This window comes from Equus przewalskii, chromosome 4 (assembly GCF_037783145.1).
Source record: "Equus przewalskii isolate Varuska chromosome 4, EquPr2, whole genome shotgun sequence".
Taxonomy (NCBI): domain Eukaryota; kingdom Metazoa; phylum Chordata; class Mammalia; order Perissodactyla; family Equidae; genus Equus; species Equus przewalskii.
This window is the reverse complement of record NC_091834.1, coordinates 95,132,654-95,155,783: the sequence shown is the minus strand read 5'-3', so window position 1 is coordinate 95,155,783 and position 23,130 is coordinate 95,132,654.

The window sequence follows — 23,130 nt, the reverse complement described above, 5'->3', positions numbered from 1 at the left end:
TTGGGAAAATAGAATGTGAGAAGGGGTCAGTTCCAGAACCAGTATCTTCCATTTGCTTCTTCTGACTTAGTTCACTTCCAATCCAAATTTCTTTAAATGTTTACATTTGATTTAATTGTTATTAAATTTTAGATAGTGCATTATATAGATATTCTAATGTAATCTATTTCTTGACTTTCCAAGTCCAAAGGCAAACAACTCCATTAAGCGTCACTGAGAAGAGACCCCTGATCCAGCTGCATCTGACATTGACAGTCACTAGTTGTTGTGCCAATGAGCTGTGGTCAGTGACCAGCACCTCTTATAAGATGCCACACAAAGGAGAAAAATTCCACCCTGAGTGAATCTCCATGGACATAAACCAGATGAAATTATCTTAAGTCAGATGGCAATGTTCCATAAATGAATACTTTTTATGAATTTTGTGTATCATAACTTACTAAAATATTTTATAACAGCAGCTGATGAGTCTTATGGAGTCTCTGATGGTAGATAAGGAGGATTTCTACACAAAATCGTAGAAATGTAAGCAATAAGTATTAATCACACTAGGGAAAGTATATTTCTCTGTTTTAAAGGGAATACCTGGCACTTTTTGAATTCAAGTAGATAAATTCGCTGGATTTCCCATCATTCCTTAACCATAAAAAAACAAACACAGTATCTAAGCTTGCTTTAGAGTTTCCTGAGACCCCATGACAAATAGTCATCTTATTTCAGACAAGAGGAGCTCAGCTGATATTATAAAGATGTGTGAGATATGAGATCAATGGCTTCTGGATCCTTCTAAAATTGCAAACTGGCATCACCTCCTGGCTCCTCCTCAGGGGAGCCTGAAAGGTCAAGAAGCAAATATGAGTACTAGAGACCAACCAAAAACCAGGAGAATATTCTAGAAAGATTGAAGCTATTTTGGACTAGAATATGAGTAAGATGAGAGGTGAGCCGAAGACTGCCGTGAGAAAACATGATAGTCGAAATCATTTCACCTCTGCTGTTACCCGACTCCTTCGTTGCTTTGAGACAATTTACCTGCAATATTATTGCAGAAATCAATAGCAGGTAACTGATACCGCTAAAAGACTCCAAAAGAAAGATAACCTGCTGGACAATAGATGTCCCCAGAAAGTGAATTGTTGAAGCAGATGAACCAAGAATTTAAAACAAGCATGTTAAATATACTATGTGAAGATGTGCAATGTACACAAGAATGTAGAAGGTATTTAACCCATAAGAATGCAAAGGGTCAATTTACTGGAGATCTTCAAGGTAGTATACCTAGCAATGTTACATCAATATTTCCAAGTGTTTTATTATGAGGAAGAAGATTCATGTTATCCAATTCTCTAAGAGAAGCCAATGCTTCATGTAAACACTAAAGTTTTTGTCCAATTGGAACTAATATGTATGATTATTTTCCTAAAATAATGACTCCTATTATTAGGAGATTTTTTTCCTGTTTTCATAAAAATGAGATTTCAGCTGTTAAGTTTAGAATCCAGATAAGATCTATGAAGCTCTGTCTTCTTTAAAAATTACGTGAAATTTCCTAGAACTTATAAGTTCCCAAAGCTATGGGAATCCAAAGCCCTTCTAGAGATTTCTGACCATTCTCAAGGATGTTTGTATTCTCTAGGTCTTGTCTAACCCTGTCACATCACCTGGCCATGAAGCTAAGACCTTCTTTGATTTCCTCAACAAAATCCTGCACATCAAGTGTTGGTGAGTTCAGTAGAGTCTGATGAAGATTTGGAAAGTGCTACACTGAATATATGATGAAGAACACAGGTTTTCACCATTTCTCTGCCAGCCTGAATCGTTAGATCCCCTCCCAAGACTTCCTAGAACCTCAGATTCTTCTACCCGTATTATATAGAACAATGCCCTTGAGGTTTACCTTTCATACGCAGTACATATTAAAACATTTGCATCAGTATTACTTTCCTCCTGAGGAAATAGGGTGCATGCTATTAAAATACTATAATTTAATTTTCTGCATTTGAAATTATGGTTAACCAATTCTCCTTTCTTGAGTGGAACTCATTTTGATTTGAAGATTATCTTTTACAAATTTTAATTTGAAGTGTTCTTTAATTTTATTATTGTCCTAATACATATATATGTATAACATAAAACTTAGGATTTTTAAGTCTACATTTTAGTGGCATTTACTACATTCACCTTGTTGTGCTATCTCACCAGTATCCATCTCCAGATCTTTTTCATCTTCCCAAATTGAAACCCTGCATCCATTAAACACTAATTCCCAATTCCCTCCCCCACCGTAGCCCCTGGAAATCACCATTCTATTTTCAGCCTGTATGAATTTCACTACTCTAGGTGCCTCATAGAAGTGGAATCACATAGTATTTGTCCTTAGTGTCTGGTTTATTTCACTTACCATAGGGTCTTCAAGGTTCATCCATTTTGTACCATGTGTCAGAGTTTCATTCTTTTTAAGCTTGAATAATATGCCATTTTATATATAGGTGTATATATCACATTTTCTTTATCCATTTATCCATTGATTGGATGGGTTTTACCACCTTTTGGCTACTGCAAATAATGCTGCTATGAACATTGGTGTGCTAATATCTATTTGAATCCTTGCTTTCACTTCCTTCAGGCATGTACGCAGAAGTGGAGTTGCTGGATCATATGGTAATTCTGTGTTTAATTTTTTTAAGAATTGTTACACTGTTTGCTACAGTGGTTGCACTATTTTATAAATTCCTATCAGCAATGCAAATGTTCCAATATTTCCACAACCTCGTCAACACTCGTTATTTTCTGTTTTTTCTTCAGTATTACCCAAGCTAGTGGGTATGATGTTCTTGAATTTTGGAAGTTGATGGGAATATATAGTGAAGTTCTCTTTCATTTTTACTTTTGTTTTTTGTTTTAAATATACTGCTTTTAAATCTCAATTCAGCTGGAACATTGGTCTCCAAAATTTTGGCAAGTAATTTTCATCTAAAATGTCCACTAGTTAAGGAATCACTGTACTTGAAGATTAAACAATCTTTCCCTACATCAGACTTGACGTTAGAGAAGTGAAATTTGGGGCTGGCCTCGTGGCCAAGTGGTTAAGTTCATACATTGTGCTTTTACGGCCCAGGGTTTTGCTCGTTTGGATCCTGGGTGCAGACCTAGCACTGCTCATCAAGCCATGCTGAGGTGGCGTCCCACACAGCAGAGCCAGAAGGACCTACAACTAGAGTACACAGCGATGTACTGGGGGCTTTGGGGAGAAGAAGAAGAAAAAAGAAGATTGGCAACAGATGTTAGCTCAGGTGCCAATCTTTAAAAAAACAAAGAAAAGCAAAATTCTAGTCTTGGCATTGCTCGAGTCTGTAAGGAAGGATGAGGAGAGTTGGATTATGTCTTGGAGAGAAGTTTTTATAAGCGAGGATAGGACACATCCTAACCTCTGACAACCTCACAGCTCACCTGGAGAGTGGTTCCATAGAATGTAAAGAATTCCAACTGAAACTCAGCAAGGGACTCTTTTAAAATGAACACGTAGACTTTATGCCTACATGAACTTGCAGGTAGTCAGTGGACACCATGGTCCTATGGATGGTGAGGAAAGGCCACTTGAGAAAGGAAAAGTAAAAGATATCAAGTTTCGCAAACTGTTTTATTTATAGGATCTGACTTCGCATTGAAAAATGAAGGCCAGTTTTACCTTCAATTATTGGAGGACTTGTCCCTCCCTCAGGATTGTGTGTACGCTACAAGTCGAATGGGACCTTGCAGTACTTGAAAAACAAGGGGTTTATTTGTCTTACTTCCTTGACACAAGGCTACCAATTAAGAGCTTTAAAATACACTCAGAAGATTTACTTATTGATCTCTTTAACTTGACTCTTTGGGGACCTAAATCATGATTCCAAAATGTCTTGTCAAATGGCTTGTCATACAAAATGTAATTAAAATATTTATCCAATGAGTGAACAGGTTATACAGTACTAGTGACACAAATATGTCTAAGTGGAATGCAGTGGGTATGGTGCGGTGGGGAATGTGATTAATTCAGTTTTTCAGATGCTGAGTTTGTGTGTGTCCATGGCTTACCGAGATGAAGATATTAGGCCGGAAAGCTGATATAATGTTTTGGAGTTGAAAGAGAAATCCGAATGGGAATTAGACCAATGAAAATCACTCTATACGAATTAAGACTGAGGAGGGTAAAATGTCATTCAAGAAACATAGTAGAAATATAAGGATGAAATGAATTGAATAGGAACCCCCAGTGGAGCCTCACATTTAAGTCCATCTAGAAGTCAGGGAGTGGACAAAAGATACTAAAAAAAGACAAGTCAAAGGTATAAGAGCAGAACCAGAAGCAAAATATCATGGGAGCTGAGGCGGAAAATGGGTTTCCAAAAGAAGGAGACTAGTATGTTGATTTCCAGCAACTACTGAGCTAATCCCATGTGGAGAGTAAGTGGAACCTAGGTGGGACTTGGGATGAGATTCCTAGCAGTTGGCAATAGACAGAAGCTTGTGCCTAGACAAGGAGTGACCATAGCTGCGCACCTCTATGACCTCACAAAAGTAGAAAGGTAAACCCCCCAACCCAAGGTGAGGGGTTAAGTGTAACTTGCTTAGAATCTACTAGAGGGGTAATTTTATCTGTGGATGATTCTAAAATAGAGAAGCAGTTTTTGTTGCTGTTACAGCTCCCATGGATGTAGCATACATAATTGGGTCTCAGAGGCAGGTCACTTGTTAAAGGCATCATTTCTCTTTCTGTGACCAGCTGTCTTAGGGTCTGGGTGATACTAGCAACTGTGGAATTTGGGAGAAGACCTAGATACCGGGGACAGTGGCCAGGAGAAACCAGATGATATAGACAAAAGAGAAAGATTTCTAAATTCCCTAATCCTCTGTACCCAGACTCACCTGCTGCCAGGTAGAAAGTGTCTCTGAGCATAGCAGTCTGGTGCCTGTGGCAGGGTTGGGCAGAACTTTACAGGCCAGAATTCTGTTCTTGTTAAGTAGGGTATTTGGGACACTATGATCCTCATGCAGAAATTACTGTTTCCAGTCATGCTAATAATAATATTAGCAATAATTTATTTTGGGGCACATTGACAGGCAATATACTAGGCACGAGGGCTTTGTTTTTATATGTATCTTAATAAAAATTTGTCTCTTTGCTTTAAAACCCATTACAGAATAGTGATAAACCCCACAAATATAGAAAACTGACTATAAAAACTTTGAGAGCCAATGCACATTTTTAACGAATAATTCAGTTTGCATGTGGAAGGTGGAGTTATGACACAACATATAAAAAATTCCTTAACACCCTTTATCTTCCCCAACTGCTCCCATTGCTTTTCCTAAAATTCTTCCCCAAGGTCTCACCACTCCCTAGAATGAATCTTCTCTCTTCTTTATGCACTCCTTCTCTTCCTTATTCACTCTCCTTGATTTCATGATGTCTAACGAATGCTTGCAGATCTAGTTTGTCCTTTGGACTTGAAGAGGGTCATGTCAAAGACTGTATAAACTTGTGCTTGCTTGAGTATTCTCATGGTATGGCATCTGGCTCCCCTCAGATCAAGTGGCCTAGAGATGAGGGTGGAAGTTGCCATGTCTTTTAAGATCTAACCTCAGAAATTACACACTATCACTTCTGTTGTATTCTATGGAGCCCCAAAACCAACCCTGATTCATTGTGGGAAGGTACTACACAAGGACATGAATACCAAGAGGCAAGGATCATTCGCCATATTGGAGGCTAGCCATCATCACTCACAGATTTAACAACCTTATTATTTCCAGGAACAAAAAGAAGAGGATATTATCAATATAATTTTTTAAATTAGGGAAAGCTTTATCATAAGGATTTGGAGCAGAGATCTAATATGTGGAAGATATATCTTAGTAAGAAGGATGTGACAGGGAAAGGAAAGAGGAGAGAAGCAGAAATTGAGGTCTGTGGGAAGAGATCAAGTAGACTCTATAGTCTATTTTACATATAAATCGTCATGATTATCTTCTTGCTTTTCTGCAGGGAGTAAAATTAGGGGAATTCTCTTGAAGGAACAGAGATGCTATTGTAATAACACAGAGAGCAGGTAGAAAATGGAGTCAGTCCAGTCAAATTGGTAGCCACATCCCAGCTATTCTCAGTCAATTCAACTCAGACTGAGGTCCTCAGTGCTCTGGGTTCTTCATCCTCAATCTAAATGTTTTCCTTGTGGGGACCAGGAGGAGCTGGGGAGGTCTTCTGTGCTTTCTTCTGTTTAGTCCAGGGGCTTCATGAGGGAGGGGCCACCTTGTTCTTTCTGAGCTGAGTGGCTGTGACCGTGCAGTCCTGTGGAATCACAAACTGACACGGAAGTACAGAGAGGTCTGCTTGGTGCTGGTTGACTCCAGAGTCAAGGGGGGAATTCTCTATATCTTTTAGCCTTGGTCCATTCCTGGGTCTTATAGATACCATACATTGCAAAATGGTTCATTTTCTAAGAGCATTCAAAGACCAACTTCTGTTCCATCTCTCTGATAAGGATCTTGGTATCCGTTTGACTTGAGCATCCATGGATTCTGTTAGAGAAGGATATGTAAGCTAAGATAGAGACAATGAAGCAAACAATTGTCCAAGTGAAGGAAATGCCGAGGATCTGGAATTGAAAAGTCTGTTATCAGGAGTTTCCCTTCTGTTTCCTGGCCTCACCTTCTCCCAAGAAACCAAAAGCCACAAAACAGAGATGTCTGGTACCCATGACAGTTCAGGAAGTGACGTGGTATCCCCCACCCCAATGCTCTGGTGTTCTTAAGTAAGAGCTGGCACTCTGAGCACCAGCCAACAGCCACGTCTTCCCTGAATGTCAATACTCCAACAGGTTCTCAAAGCCCAGAATCTCCTCTTATTTGTGTCAAAATCAGTCATTCTCAGGGGGTGGCTCTGTGGCACATTGGTTAAATTCAGTTCACTCCTCATTGGCGGCCTGGGTTCATGGGTTCAGATCCTGGGGACACACCCACACTACTTTTTGGTGGCCAAGCTGTGGCAGTGACTCACATTCAAAATAGAGGAAGATTGGCATCGATGTTAGCTCAGGGCTAATCTTCCTCAAACAAATAAAAGAGGAAGATTGGCAAGAGATGTTAGCTCAGGGTGAATCTTTCTGAGGAAAAACACAAATCAGTCATTCTCTCTTTCCGTCTACTTTTCTTTCCTGTTTTGAGGGACTTCCCACTCCCTACTGAGAGCTATATAGTATTCCTGCAGTGGGTCAAAGGTTGGAAATCAATCTGCCTGATGTAATGACAAAGCCTTTCCAACTCCCTCTCCCTAGAGCCCACAGCTCTTTCTGCCCCTCCCCACAGCCTCTTGTGTCTCAGTGGAACCACAGTGCCTCCTCTTAATAAGTTGGAAGTGTTTACATTGTCAGCTGCGGCAGGAAGGTTTCCAGGGATTTCCTGCAGATCTTATCTTAATCCTCCTGGACCCCTCCATGTTTCCTGTGTGGTGATTCCCATGATAAATAAATGAAAAGCAATAGCACATATCAGAGTATATGAGGAAGCCATTTGGTTTAAAACTAATTTGACCTGACCTTGTTTTTCCAAAAGGGCCTCAAATGACCTGTTAAGCATGCATTGAACACCTGCTTTAAATATTTGCTATGTCCCAAAGACAAGGATGATGCCCTTAATGATAGTGATGTAGCTTCCCCCCATATCGGCATTTCTTTAAGGATAAGTACCTCTCCCTAAACTAAGGATTAATTACTGACCTGCTAAGCTTACCTGTGACCACCAACTTGTTGACCACCGATCTGCTGTGCCAACTAAGAGTCTTGTGACAATTGTAAAAGGGACATTCCTATCATATGTAATGTATGCTCTGTGTTCCAAGATGGTGTATAACAACTCCGTACGCCCTACTTCTTTGGTGCCCTTCCTTTCTTTGGGAAAGAAGGCTCCAGGCTAGTCCTCAGATTTGGCTCATAATAAACTTACTTTAATTTTGATTTATAGATTGAGCATGGATTATTTACATTGACAGCCAGCTGAGTGTAGTACATTCCCAAATCCTTTGAATCACCAGCTTGAATTCCCTTCCTCTCATTCTACATTTCTTCCAGCACAAACAACTGAAGCAACTGGACCTCACATTCCTGGTGAGAAGGGTAAACTGTATGACCACTTTGTGATAATGCAAAAACAGTGTGGCCACTTTTTCTAAGGTAAAATAAGTACTTACCATACAACCCAGTAATCCCACTCCTGGATACCTACCCAAGAGAAATAAAAGTGGATGTCCACACAAGAGTCTTGTACCAGAATGCTGTTATTGCTGCTTTATTTATAATAGCTAAAATCCATAAACAATTTAAGTGTCTCTCAACATGTGAATGCATATGCAAATTGTGGTAGGGTCATACAATACAAATACATAGAATAAAAAAGGACGAATTACCAACACACATAACAGTAAGAATGAACAATGAAAACATTATTTTAACTGAAAAATGCTGGTCTCAAAAAAAGTATGATTCTGTTTATATGAAATTCAAGAACAAACAAATCTACTCTATGATGGTAGACATCAGAACATTGATTACCTATGGGGGAGATTAACTAAAAGGGGACATACCATGTAAGAGATGATGATATGTTTGACATCTTGATTAGGATGGTGTTGCTTGAGTGCTTCCATTTGAAAAAATGCATGTAGTTTACCTTTAATAATATGCATTTCACTGCCTGTAATAAAAAATGTATCCCCCTATCCAGAATTACCAACCAACTTTCCAAACAGCATTCTTTCTAAACTTACTTGTGAAATATACATGTTATCAGATATTCACAGAGCTTCTTACACTGTCATTACAAAAGAAGCTCATATGTTGATGGATATCCAAAGTGTACTCCTTCTAAGCCCTTACATCCCAGCACTACCAGGAAGTCCAGCCTTGACCCAGGGCTTGACTCCCTATACAATCCTAAGGAGCCTCAGGATTGTTTATGACTCCTGAATCACATTAAACAGGCTGAATCCTGCAGATGTTGACTCCTGGATGTTAGCATCTTCTGGTTTCCTAGGGACTTGTAGGTCACCAGTTCCCTAGTGCTTGGTAACAAAATGATACACTCTACTAGCCTAGAACACCGATACTAATTTATTTTTCTAATTGAATACTTGAGGTCTATCTGCCTTATTACAGTAGTTCTCCCTCGTCCGTGGGCTTACATTCCAAGAACCCCAGTGGATGCCTGAAACCACAGATGGTACCCCACCCTACGCCAAACCCAATAGCCCAGTCAGCCACTAAGTGACTAATGAGAAGGTAGCCCATACAGGTTGGATATACTAGACAAAGGGATGATTCATATCCATGGCGGGACAGAGGGTGATGGCCCAAGATTTCATCACACTACTCAGAAAGGCAGCAATTTAAAACTTATAAATAGTTTATTTCTAGAATGTTCCATTTAATATTTTTGGACTGTGGTTGTCATGGATAACCGAAACCAAGGAAAGTGAAACTCTGGAAAAGGGGGTGATACAGCAGTACAAATTCCTGTATCTTCCTTGTGAAGCATTCCCTACATCATCCCTCCAGCCACTTGTTCAAGAGCCCTCAGGTTTAGCTTCTGAGAAGTCAGTCTTGTTTCCACACATCATGCTGAGAGTGAACAGTTCACTCTTTGTTGCCATGTGATGCTCTGTGGGCATCTGCTCTGGCCCAGTCTGTCCTGCTGTGGTGACCCTCTTGTTGGCCTGCATCCCTGCTGGTCCTACAGTGGCACACCAAGAGAATAAGCTCACACTCACATGGGCAACCATTGTTCCCCAGAGAACCTCCTTGTCCTGGATGGCAGAATCCTAAGGTGCTTCTGCCTCTGCTGTCTACTGTTGCAGAACATTCCTTTTTCAGAAGTACTTAGGATCTGATGTTGAGATTCTTCAACTTCTGGAAAGTTCCCAGTTGAGGATTCTGAGTGTCCTCATGCAAGTCCCTCCTCTCCTCTCCAGTGAGCCAGTCTCCACTCGAAGATGGAAGGCATGTTTTGCTAAATTGGAAATAACAAGGACAGAGACCAGAAGAGGATCCAAAAGTTCCTCTGTAGGTTCCCCTGGTCACTCAACGGCCACATCTGTCCCATCCTTAGGGTCCACAGACACATGCTGTCATGCCTGAGAATATTTCCTGAATACCACAGCCCAAGATATCCCTGTGCAACATTTCATGTTCTTCAAATCAAAGTTAACTTTTGACCTCTGCTCCTGGGAGGCAGCTGCAGCCCCAACCACACACCACTCACCCCTCTCAGGCAGGCAGGGCTGCTGAGAGCCTGGGGGGAACAGGGAAGCTGTTGAGTTTGTGGGAGGACAGGAAGTGTCTTTGCAAGTCTGTGGCCAAGCTGCTGGCACACATGCCTGAGTCTCCCAGCTGTGCAAGCTGGATCTTCAGAGTGAAGTGTGATCCGTCAGGTATCTCAGCTGAGAGTTTATCCTTCGAAAAGTCTGCCTTCTCTGAAGGAAACTTGTTATACATGGAAATCAGAAACTCCACTCCATTTTCCAGGATCATTGTACCAATTAGAAGTACAAATGACTAGAAATGGGGTCACACCTCAGAGCTATGCTCTGTCCCATCTCTGTGACGTAGTGGCTAGGAGTTTGGCTGATGCCAGGTTCCATGTGTCCTGTGGGAGGAGACCGAGGGAAGAAAGAAAAGGAGGCGGAGTCTGGAAATGCCCTTAGGTAAAAGGAATAAAATGGGAATTTCCTAAGCACTCCCAGGAGACCAAAAGTCACCAGCAGACGTGCCTGCTGTCCATGGCAGGGCTGGGCTGGGGCTGAGGCCTCTCCAGGTGGGGCATCTGGTCTTCACTCTCCAAGGGAGGAGACTCCATGACTCACAGTCTCAGGTAACACCCACAGACTCAGGAGCACCCCCATGAGAGGGAATGGGGAGTCTTAGTGCTCCCGTAGATCCATAATACCCCAAGGTTCAGCACCTCGGATGTCCTGGAGCCTGCAAGCACACAGGCCTCAAGTGAAATACTGCAGCTGCAAAGGGACCCTCGGAGAACAGGGGCTTCAGGACAGCTAGCCTGGGTATGAAGACCTGAACAGACAGCCAGGACACACTTGTCTCTCTAACCGCCAATTCAGAGCCACAATCCAGAGGCATCGAGTCTGTGGTTCATAGTCCTGAGACTGATGATTTAAAACTGTGGGAATACATACGTGAACCTTATATGGACTGGGTTCACATGTCTTTAGGATTATCTTTGGAAAAAAAAAAAAAAAGAAAGCAACTGTGGGAATAAAGACACCAAAGGACAAAAAATAACCCTGCAAGTGTCAGTGTGGAGAGGAAATCCAGTGAGAGCTGACACCTGAATCCTAAAAGGACATTTCAGTGCAAGGGAAGGAAAGTGGACAAGAGAGAAAACATCCAACACCATGTGCGCTGGCTCTGAACCCAGGGGAGCAGGATCCCCTTGGCTAACAGTGGGGCTCACAGCAAGCATCTAAAGATTTAGACATTTGATCAGTGGTAGTACTTGGGGTCTAGCTTTGAGTGAAAAAAGAGAAATCAGAGAACAAACAAGCTGGATGAAGGAATAATAGAATTGATGAAGATAGGGAGACATATCCTTCTCAAACCCGTGTCCTACAGGCTGTCCTGTCCTTTGCAGCTGGCTCCAGTCCTGGAATCCTTCTTGGAAGTTCCTCTCTGATTCCCCAAAGTTCAGGGCTGCCTGACCCTGGGTGGTAACAGCTGTGACAGCATGGACTCCTTGGTTCCTGAGAAGAAAGGCTCAGAAACTGTGGGACCTGCAGAGTCCTGAAGAACACACCTCCTCACAGGGCTATGTTCTTCTTGTCCTCTGCTCCACTGTAGGGTTTGTCTTGTGGGGACACGTGTTTGTTTAGAGGATCCCATGCAACCTTAAATCAAATTATCCACTTTACAGCAGAATTGTTTATTTCACAATAGAAGCTATATTAAAACAACATACTAGATCCAGATGTGTTTATCTTTTAATCAGTTGATGAGGCAGAGTTCGACCTGGGTAAAAGAAAACCAACAATCTAAAGATGTGCATAGAATAGAGAGTTGCCACATCCCTTGAATTGGTGGGCAGTATTGTAGTCTGAAGCTTGTTCCATTGTTTCTGTCCACAGGGAAGAGGAGGGAGCCTTTCTGACAGCACAGACCAACCCCTGAAAGCAGGGCGCTCAGCCCTTAGGGTTGGCTGGTGTGTACAGTACTGAGGGCCGTTACAAGGAGCAAGGCGGGAAGATATAAGGTTCAGCAAAGACAGGCCAAAATACAAAGTCCTATGCTGAAATGTCAGAAAGCTGTCACTTCTTACTGCCTGTTATGAGCAACAACCCAAGGGCATCAGACTCTGATGATAATGCAAGATGTGAAGACCTGAGGAATTAGAACTAAAGAGACAGAAGGAAAAACAATCAAACCTGAAGGCATTATAGCTCAAGTGGAATAGGAGACAATGAGGAGGTGGGACCCTGAACAAGGAACAGAGATTGAACCGGAGAACAGTGATCTAAACCAGGAGAGAGGACTATTGTCCTCAGTGGGAGAAACAGACACAGCACTCACTGAGGGAATGAGGTGTTTTGAAAAATGTTTGAGCATATTTGGAGCTGAGACCAGGGTTGGGGTCCAGAGTCTAACTTGGATGGAAGGGGAAGTCAGAGAGAGGCACCTACTAGAAGGAGGATTGGTAGGACTGCTGTGGCCAGAGGGTGAACTGTCTCATGAAAGATTTCCCAGTGCACAAGCCCATTGGAAGATACTTGAAAGAATTTAAACTTGAACATGTCTGTCTTACATTCAACTGCAGGCATAGCCTTGTTGAAGACAACGTCTAACCACAGGCCGCTGGCTTCTGTTCATGGAGATTAGCATTGCCACATCCAGTGAATTGATAGGCAGCATTATGGTCTGAGATTTCGGTCTAGGTCCCTTCAGGAATGGTAGATCTGAGCTTTGGTTGTCCCCACAGCTTCCTGGCTGGACCCAGGAGCTTTTGTGCACAGGGAGACGGTAACTCTGCAGGGCTGTGTCTTTGCTGCTGGCACAGAAATACACAGTGGAGTCTTATAGCTCCAAGGTGTCCACGTGAAGATGTGAGAGGGAGCTGTCTGGACATTCAAGTAAGAAGCGACTTGAAACAGTCTTGTTTTCAGAAAGTTCCTTATAGTTGTAGACAAGCATGAGTGCCAGTGGCTTCTGAACACTCTGTTTATACCAACAGATAGGGTAATGTCCGAGATGTTGTTCACATTTCAAAGACTTCTAATTTCTCAATCCCATGACCAGGTGTTTTGCTATCTGGGTAATTCCAGTGTCCATGAGGACTGTTGGAGGAAAGGGACAAAATTCAGACAAAGCCCCAGAAGGAAGACTGTTGCTGCAGCCCCAGGAAGACAGCTTGAAGTTCAAGGGCAGCCCATTTGATCTCAAGACTCAGCTGCTCTCAGGAGACAGAGGGCCACACAGCAGAGCAGCCTTCAGCTCATGGTGGAGTCAGGGCGGTGGTGGCCTGTCTAACTAGGATGCACCGGGCAGTGGGGCTGGCCTCTGGTGTCCTTGGCCTCAGTTGGTGGTTTTGCCTGTGACGTCACTATCCTGACAGTTTCCCTAGCCCTGAGGAATATTTCTTCCTCCTCTTTTCATGCCTTATATATATTCTAATAAAAGGTGGATTTGAATGGACTGGGCTGGGATATTCCTTTGACAGGAGCTCTTTTGCTATTAGCTGCCATCCTCATTTTATGGATTCTCCCTCTATCCCCCTTCCTTCCAAGACTTCTGCTCAGTGACAAACCATTTCCCTTTCAAGAGATCTCCTTCCTCCTCTGCTCAGTCACACAGGACAACATCATTCAACACATTGTTTCCCTCAATGTTTAAGGCTGATGGAGCTGCTCTGCCCAGCTACATGTGCAAAGGAAGACTGAATGGCTGTGGTCCCATTCTGGACCAATGCCTGTTATTAAGAAGGCATGACTGGGGCTGGCCCCGTGACCTAGTGGCTAAGTTCTTTGTGTTCTGCTTCATCAGCCCGGGTTTGGTTCTTGGGCATGAAACTCCACCAATTATTGGCAGCCATAATGTGGCAGAGACTCACACACAAAATAGAAGAAGATTGGCACAGATATTAGCTCAGGGCAAATGCCCATCAGCAAAAAATAAATAAATAAATAAATAAGTAAAATGAAAGCATGACTGTGATTCCAGCCAGGAGCCAGACACAGGAAACGGTGCTGAGGGGAACATACCAGGGATAAGCCATTCTCTGCCCCTGCAGTTGAAGGTATAGGGGTTGGCTGGACTTACAGTAAACAGGTTCCTGAAAGAGGACAACATGTTAAAAATAAAATTCAATGGAGTAAATTTTAAAGACTTTATTGGCTTTATTAAACAATTCATAAATGGAACAGCATCCAACCTAGCAAATAGAAAGGAGCTCTGAGGAGCTGTACAGAGTCAAAAGCTTTTATCACAAAAGGGAGCAGGAACAAGTAGACTAGCAAAAAGCGGGTTGATTTAGCAAGGTCACTTTCCTTTAGGGGACGGCAGGGGTTTGTCGGGCAGATTACCCCACTAGTGCTGACCAGGCGATTCCTGACTGACTGGTTTAAGATTCCAGTTCTGGGAGAGCAGAAACTGCAATTCAGTCTTGGTTTGGTGATGTGAAGCTTAGCGTAAGTGACTCCATTTTGAGCCTGTTTTCTTGTTTTTGAACAAATGCAAAGCATCTGGTGCAAGACAAAGGGAAATCAGTTTGAAAATGATTTTCATTTAGTATCTTTCAGATGTCTACAACTGATATAAAAATGGAACCCCAATGCCCTCACTTCCTTCCTCACCCCATCCCTCCACTCACTCCCAACCCCCTCCCCTCCCCCCAGCCTAAGGGGTTTCAATAGAGTCACAGTGCCTCCTTGTTTTGTTGGTCAAAGCAGCATATTTCCCAGATCACAGGGCTTTTACCAGCCCAGGCTCAGCAATCCAGATGTATCCCTCATGCCAGAGATGGGGGCAGCTGTGATGGGCATGAAACTCTAGGGAAGTGTGAAGAGGAGAGAAGCATCTGAAACAACAAAAGAATTGGCAACAAACCACTCGTCCACACACCTAGGACACGCGACTTTACTCACCAGAGATGGGCTGTGTCTGGACTCTTAGTCATGAATAAAAAAGATATGATCACAGCACCTGTGGGGCTCAGAAGCAGCCTGATTTGTTCAGCAAATGCTCATTGAGCACAGCTTGGAGCCATCATAAAACATCAACACTTTCACCCACAGAATTCTATTGTAGTGGGGAGCTTAACGTGGTGACAGATGGCACTAGAGAATAAAATGTGTCCATAGAAAGTTTAAGAAATGTCTTCTGTATTTCAGTGTTTAATGGCTTCATATAGATGACAGTATTTCCTCAACTGTCACAGCAGGTGACTGACGTGAAATGAGCTCCAAAGCCCTGTCCCTTTCTCCACTGCTAGAAACCACATCAGGCCCCTCAGTTCCACAGAGCTCTCCAGGGAGGACCAGCTGGGATGACCCACCAGGAGTCATTCCTACTTCACTATGTAGTTACCTGTTTATGCTCTTTGTCCATTTAGTTATTGGAATTGCTTCTGTTTTCTTAAAAGGTACCGTTATACCACTATTGAGTTTTCATTCTAGAAAATTTGAAGACATGAATAAACGCAAAAATGACATGATCTATAATTGCCAATTGATATTTGCCATTTATGTATTACTATTATATTAGATATTTAGTAGCAAACTGAAAAAACAATAATCTATATAACTCTATGATGGGGGTATGGAGGTTAGTTACCCAAACTGTATGTGAAGAGTCAATCAAAATTTTTTTAAATCCAGGGCTGTGCTGTGTTAGGAGGAAAGTATTAACATGTTTCTAATGTACTAAATTTTATCATATTTTAAATATGGCCAAGAAAACAAAAATATTTAATGGTATATGGGTTAGAATTTAAGCAAAGGGGTCAGATATTCTCCCTCTGAGCAGGGTATATAGGTGATAGGCCTCCAATCCACCACAGTTGGAGATATTCCATTCTTACACAGGAAACTAAAATTAACCCTAGTTAAAAGGCTAGCATTGTTACTATTAAAATTACTATGATAGACATCCCCTGGAGCAAGAAGACACTCTGGCCTTTCTACGATAAAATAGCAAAATATAAATAAATAAAATTTTACTGCATTTCTTGCCTTCCACTAAGTAAGGCAAAATTCCAAGGACTAAAAAAAAAAAATGGAATTTAGATGGAAACCTCAAACAATGAGTGAAAGTGGAAGATTTGGTTGTCCTCAGAACAATAGTGAACATAAGCATCTCCTGAAGCAAGGGGTAGGTGAAAGGTGAGTTTAAGTTATCTGAATTAGAAAGAAATGTGCCTGAAGAAGGAAAATAATCTAATGAGAGTCTGAATTGCAAGAAGGCATAGTGAAGAAGTGAATGGTAAACATGTAAGTAAATTCACGTAAGCATGGCCAATATAAAATAGTAATGGAAAATGTTGCTTGAGGATAAATAGAAAAGACATAACTGATTTCAAGACAGCTGGAATTTAGAGTATAGAGTAGTGAAGAATAGGCCCAAGAATACGTGTAATGAAATCCCCCTTTTTCCTTGGCTGATTTCTAGTGCGTATGCACAGGGGGAACTCCAGAAGGCTGAGCGGGGAACAGGGTCTGGAAGGCTGGGCAGGTGAGCAGAGGTTTCAGAAGACGCTCAGCTGGAAGACACCGGCATTCAGACCCAGTTCGAATGAGAGACACTGGAGATTGTGTTCTGATTTCCACTGAAAACCCTGAAAGGTTATGCACTAGTAATAGTGACCACGTGCTGGGGCTCCCTAAGAAGGAGGGAAAATCTGAAATAGATCCCAGGAAATCTGACATTCAAAACTGCTGGATTCAAATGTAACACTCTTTAGAAGAATAGGACAGAATCCAAGGCTTCTGATCTATATCATTCACAGGGCCCCACATAAAACCTTTTATAATCTTTCACGTAGAATACTTTAGCAGTTCCCTAATTGGACATTCCACCCAAAATCTATCTCCCTTCTGATCCATATGGCTACCAGTGTCATCGTACTACAATATGAATTTGATCATGTTGTCTCACTTGAGGTAGGACTGACGGCTGGCTACTGCCTGAAGACTTGTGTCCAAAGTCCATTCCATGCCTCATAATATCCCCTGTTATCTGGCTGCTGCCTGTTCTCAAAGAGACTCCAAAGATGACACTCAATCAGGATTGGGAAGAATCGTCCTGGTCATCCTTCTTGAAGGCAGGGAGGCTACAGTGAACGTGCTCCCTCAACTGATGCTCCTACCCACACTTTCTTTCTAGTTTACCTATGCCATGGACTTTCATACTTCTCCAAATAGTTTTCTACAAACAGTGAACTCATTGATAATCTGAATTTCCTTTTGGTCTTAGAAACTTTTTTGTTTGCCTCAACTTCCCTTAGGCTTTTGCTCATCAAACACATTTTCAGTGAATAGTGTTTTTTCAGTCATACTGTCATGTACACTATGTACCAAAATGTACAGCCGAGAAAGGCAAGGAATGACTCTTTCCAGCAGTTAAGATCTTTGGTGCAGGGCACAGTGTCCTTTCTTGTTTGTGGAGCCCCAAGGACTCTAGTGAATTTATTGTGACCCCCTGCTCTAGCTGATAAGTAGAATTCTGTAAGATTTCTATGTGCATAAAGTGTAGAACTTCCCCATCGGGTGCATGGGCAGGCTGCACTACAGATTGAAACTCCAGTCAGGGATCTCACAGGGGGTGAACAGATCTGCAGGGCCGGGGGAACATGTTGCCCCCACAGCTTCCTGTCTGAGCCAGGGGGTTTGTGCACAGGGAGGCAGTGACTTTGCAGGGCTGTGTCTTGGCTGCTGGCACAGAAATACACAGCAGAGTCGCCTGGCTCCAGGGAGCTGACGTGAAGGTTTAAATGAGCTTTGTCAGGAGCTTCAGGTGAGAAACGACTTGGAACTGTTTCATTTAGATCGCGCTCCTTATTATAGTAGATAAACATGATCTTCAGCAATTTCTTGGAGTCCTGCTTATACCAGTACATGGCATTATGGCCCAGAGTTTGCTCACAATTTAGGGTCTTCTTATTTCCCACCTGTGAGATGAGGTACTTTGGAGTCTGGGAAACTGCTGTGTCCAAGGGGCCTGAGAAGGAAAGAAGCAGAATTCAGACAAGCCCCAGGGGCAGCCTATTGCTGCAGGCATGATGGACAGCCTTAGAGACTCCAAGAGGGATTGTGCACCAGGGCCCAGGACTCACCTGCTCCTAGGAGGCAGAGGGCCGCACAGCAGAGGAGCCTGGAGCCCATGTGGAGTCAGCGCTGACCAGGCTAAGCCCTAGCCCCAGAGTCTGGTCTTCTGGGTAAGAAGACCAGGCTGCAGTGCTCCAGGGCCCTGACAGGTGCTTGGCCTGTGATGTCACAGCCTAGAAGGACTTCCGCATTGGCAGGCTGTCCTCTAATCTAACTGTTTCTGCTCCTTTTTCAGGTCCTGAACTTGTTCCTTTCAAAGACCTGTTTGGGATTTGTAGGGATAGTGTGAGTGAAGTGGGTAGGTTGCCTCAAGGATGTTTCTCTGAGGGTCATTCTGCTGCCTTCTGTCCCCTTCCCTCCCCCCAGAATTCTGGCCATCCCCTCTCTTCCTGCCTTGGGGCTCCTCTCTCAGGGTCAGGTTAGTTTCCTTCCCTGTATCTTCTTTTTCTCCTTCCCAATAATGCAGAGCAATCCCATTCACATCCTGGCTCCTTTGAATGTCCTTTATGCTCAATGGTCCCTGACTACTTCAGTTGCAGGCAAGAGATTGCTGTAAGGTCTCCTTGGAGAACCAGCTGCAGACCATTTAAACCATGTGAACTGATGTCAGCTAGGAGCAGGAGGAGTCCCTGAGAGGGCAAACTGCAGCCCTGCTCCCTGTGATGTTCTCATCTGCCCCAGAGGCCGAGCCCTGTGGGGATAGGAGGCTCCTAGGGAATAAGAAGTCACATGTGATAACAAAGAGGTTGTGGCAATGAATCACAGCAGGGCAGTTGGGGAAAGTCTAAGTGGATGATTTTACTGCTGTTGCATTGTCTACAGGTCACCTTCCTTTTTGGTACAAAGTTTACAACTCAACACCTAGCCCAGGGTTTCTCAACCTGGGGCCTGTTGACATATTGCCCTGAACAATCTTTGTTGTAGGGGCTGTAGGATGTTTAGCAGCATCCCTGGTCTCTACCCATTATGTGTCAGTAGCACTCCCCACCCCTAGGTGTGACAACTCCAAATGTCTCCAGACTTCGCTCAATCTCGCCATTGAGAACTAAGGTCCCTTTTTTCCTTCCAGGAGTCCTTCCCCTCCTCCACCAGCCTCAGGGTGTTGGTAGGGCCACAGCTCCTCCTAGTGGTCAGCAAGAGGCAGTTCTCAGATCTCAGCGTCCTCCTGGGCCTAGCCTCAGCCTTTAGTAAATCCAACTCAGCAAGGACCAGGAGTAAGACCAGGGAGCCACAACTGCCACACATATGCACATGCACATTCACACACACATGCACGTGCAATGTATGTCAACATAACTGTCAACCACTAGTGAAAGCCCTTCAAAGACAACTCCTGATGGTTCATTTGTTTTTTATTAAACACAGAACAAGCGCTGGGGATGCAGTAGTGACAAAACAGAAATGACCACCTTCCTTCCTAGAACTCCCAGTATGCTTTATTGTTTGCAGTCACTGAATGGCTACATAGTGCAAAGCATGAGTAAGACAATATTCTCACTCTCATGATGCTTATATTCTGATAGGAGCAAAAAGAGATTCACATGTTACCCTAGACCAGAAATATAAAATACATGTTATATGGAGGTTAGGAATATAGTCAGGATTAACACAAACACTGTCCTTTATAGGGCTTCCCATTTCCTCATCTGTAAAACAATGAGCTGAAATAAATAATCCCTAAGTCTCTGTCCAGTTTTAAAATTGTATGATCCTAATCAGGGAGACTCCTAGTTTACTGAACTACCAGGTCTTATGCATCCAGTCTCCAAGTAGCTACCTCAGTGTACCACACAGCTTACAGGGGAAGTCTTTCAAAGCAAGGAAGGGAGAGAGGGAGGAAATAAAGAAGGAGGGAAGAAAGAGGGAAGGTGGAAGGAAGGAAGAAGGGAGGGAGGAAGGAGTGAGGGGGGAATAAGGATGGAAGAAGGAAATAGTAAAAAAAATGAAACTGACACGAGGCTACATATAATAGTGATTCTGAACATATAAATAAGTAATCATTCTTAAAGAGTAGATTTCACATGAATTATTTATTTTAGTGTTTTATGCAAATGTTCTTGAAAACTCAGGGATGAAACTGAGATGAAGACACTTGTCTCGCAGGAGATAATGTTGGTTCTGGCGTTTTATATTTTCACAGGTGAGTTGGAAAGCAAGATTTTTTCATTCTCTATCAAGGAATTCCCAATGATAGAATGGAACAAAGAAATGGATTCTCTGCACCTTCTTTTCTAACAGGTCCGGCTGAACTGGATAAGGGGAAGCCTCTACAGAAAGAGCAGAGGGCTGATGCTGGGCTGCCGGGGAAGCGCCAGGGCTCAATCGCAGCAGGAAAGTAAATGATGAACAAAAATGCAATAATTTTAGCATAAAGCTAACTTCATGCACAGAAAGGTGGAGAATCACAGGACCAGTGGGGATGAGGCAGAAGCCTTGAGAAGAACTTGAACAAAGGGGAAACAGGCTGAATGATATGAGGATGTGTACTTTGGACATTGGTCATAGTTTTGGCTGTCCAGTATTTAAACTCCTTCTTTTATTTGGACAATTACCCAAAGTCTGGTTATTAGTTGGAACAATTATGTGAGTTAGTATGCTTTAAAAGTGAAATCTTCCTCCTATTCTAGAAACAAAACCTCCCTCATTGCTTTTGCTTTTGGTGACTTCAGCAGGAACACAACTCCACCTGGCAGAGCTGTCTCCTTCTATCAGCTCCCTAAGAACTCAGGGCTGGGGAACCAGGCTGTGTGCTCAGCAGAATGGCGTGGAAGGAAAATCTCTTGGGCCCTATTCTGTCAAATTTAGTTACCTGAGTACAGACTCCTATGAAGAGGTCAGTTTCATCAGATCCCGTCTCCCTTCACTGGTGCTGAAAATTGGTTTATCAAGTCTGTGAGGGTACAAGGACCAAGATCTCCCCTGCATTCTGCTCAGCTTGCTGCTAGTTACTGGTGGCTCTGAACTTGAAAAAAAATCCCCCTTCTTTCTGAAAAAAATACAAAAGTCAACATTCATATGAATTTTTGGAATCATATGCCTACAGGTAAACCAACGGCCATGGATTTTCCAAATGAAAATCTATATCAAAACCAGATGGGACAGTCCACCACAGGTCATTTGTCCTTCACCTTTACAAATGATCAGTTCATGCTCTTTGCCGATTAAGCTGTTGAAATCTCACTTATCCACTTAATATAATTACATGCATTATTCCTTTTATTATATGGACTGTAAATGTTTAAACTTTAAGTCATTTGAAAGGAACACAAGAAACACTAACAAAAATTTAATGCTATACCGTGATGCATAGACATTGTTAACTTTCAAAAATGATTCCATGTGATCTTATTTATGCTCTTAGGAAGAAAGTGTAGATGTTTTGTGGGGGTGGGAGCAGAGAAGGTCTAGGGGGATCCTGAATGCTCAAGACTTTAGTTAAAGTAAGTCATGAAGAATATTCAATATTAAGCTTAAAAATATGTATTCATGCATTTTCTGTTTGTAACTTTCAACAGATTTGGGAAGTGGCTCATAGTACAGAAAGTTAAGAAATTTAGATTGGAGCATAGACAAGTAACTTGACTATCTTTAGTAGATTCCTCTGTTCCATTCCAAGATAAACTGCAAAATTAAGGTTCACTGTGTGGCTAACAATTTTCCTGTTAAACTGTTTGTCTAGCTAGACTTTAACTTCAGGCTGTATGGTAGAATGAATCATTATTCTGAAGCTTCTTCCCACTGTAGACAACCAGGACCTACAGAAAATGTAATTTTGCAACATCTGTGGGTTTCCAAGAAGCAAGGGAAATTCCATTGTTTTATAAAATGGTGAAACAGTAGCCTCTGATGAAAGCAAAATGACAACTCATGTTTCAGATCTGCATTATAATGTCTGCCTTTTCTCTCTCTAGGTGTTTTGATATCCAGTGTTTTCATGTCTGGACACTTCTAGGTTCCATGGGTCATTGGAGACAGAGATACAAGTTGGAGATAGAGTGCAGAAGGAAGTCCAGTGCTGCCATTTTTACAGAACCATTTTATCAGACCCAGAAGAGAGCTTTCCTGTCATTGCTCAGAACTCTCCTGCTCCAAGAACTCAGAGGACAGCCAGCAGAGGGACAAGAACAAAGCCCTGTCTGACTTAACTCTCTAATACTCTGGAGTGAGGGGAATGGGGCTCGAGGTCTCCTTTGGCTGTAAGTATATGTCCCTAGGTTATTACTATCCCTGCAAGGTCCCTAAGGAACCCCTGGCCCGTCAGGCTCGCTGTCTGAGCCCCAAGAGCTCACATCACAGCAGGGCTCTGCTCCACTGTCCTGGGCTGAGCTGAGGCAGAGGCCCAGCCCCAGAGCCCCTCTCCTGTTCCTCTCAGGAAGAGGCCCTCCTCTAGCACCTGTCTGTTGGCTCCTACCGTCCACACCTCAAACCCTTTCCTTTCTAATCCCATGCAGGCTCACATGCAACAATCTAGCAGTCCAGGCTCTTAGCTGAGACAACAACACCTGCAGATCAATGCAGAGCAAATAGTCTATATTTAATCCCTCACATTTTAGCACTGACTCACAGCCTCTGCAAACCACATTCTCCCTTGCTGCGAACAAACCCAGACTTTCTCTTAACCCTCTCCCATCCAGTGAGTTCTCTGAACCCTCCCTCAGAGCTCCCTGAATCTCATAGAGTCACAGTTCATCCTTCTGGCTAAAGAGTCAATGGTGCCAGGACTCTGTTCTCCTGCTATGGACCAAGGACAATGGGATGGTAGAGGTCTTAGAGAT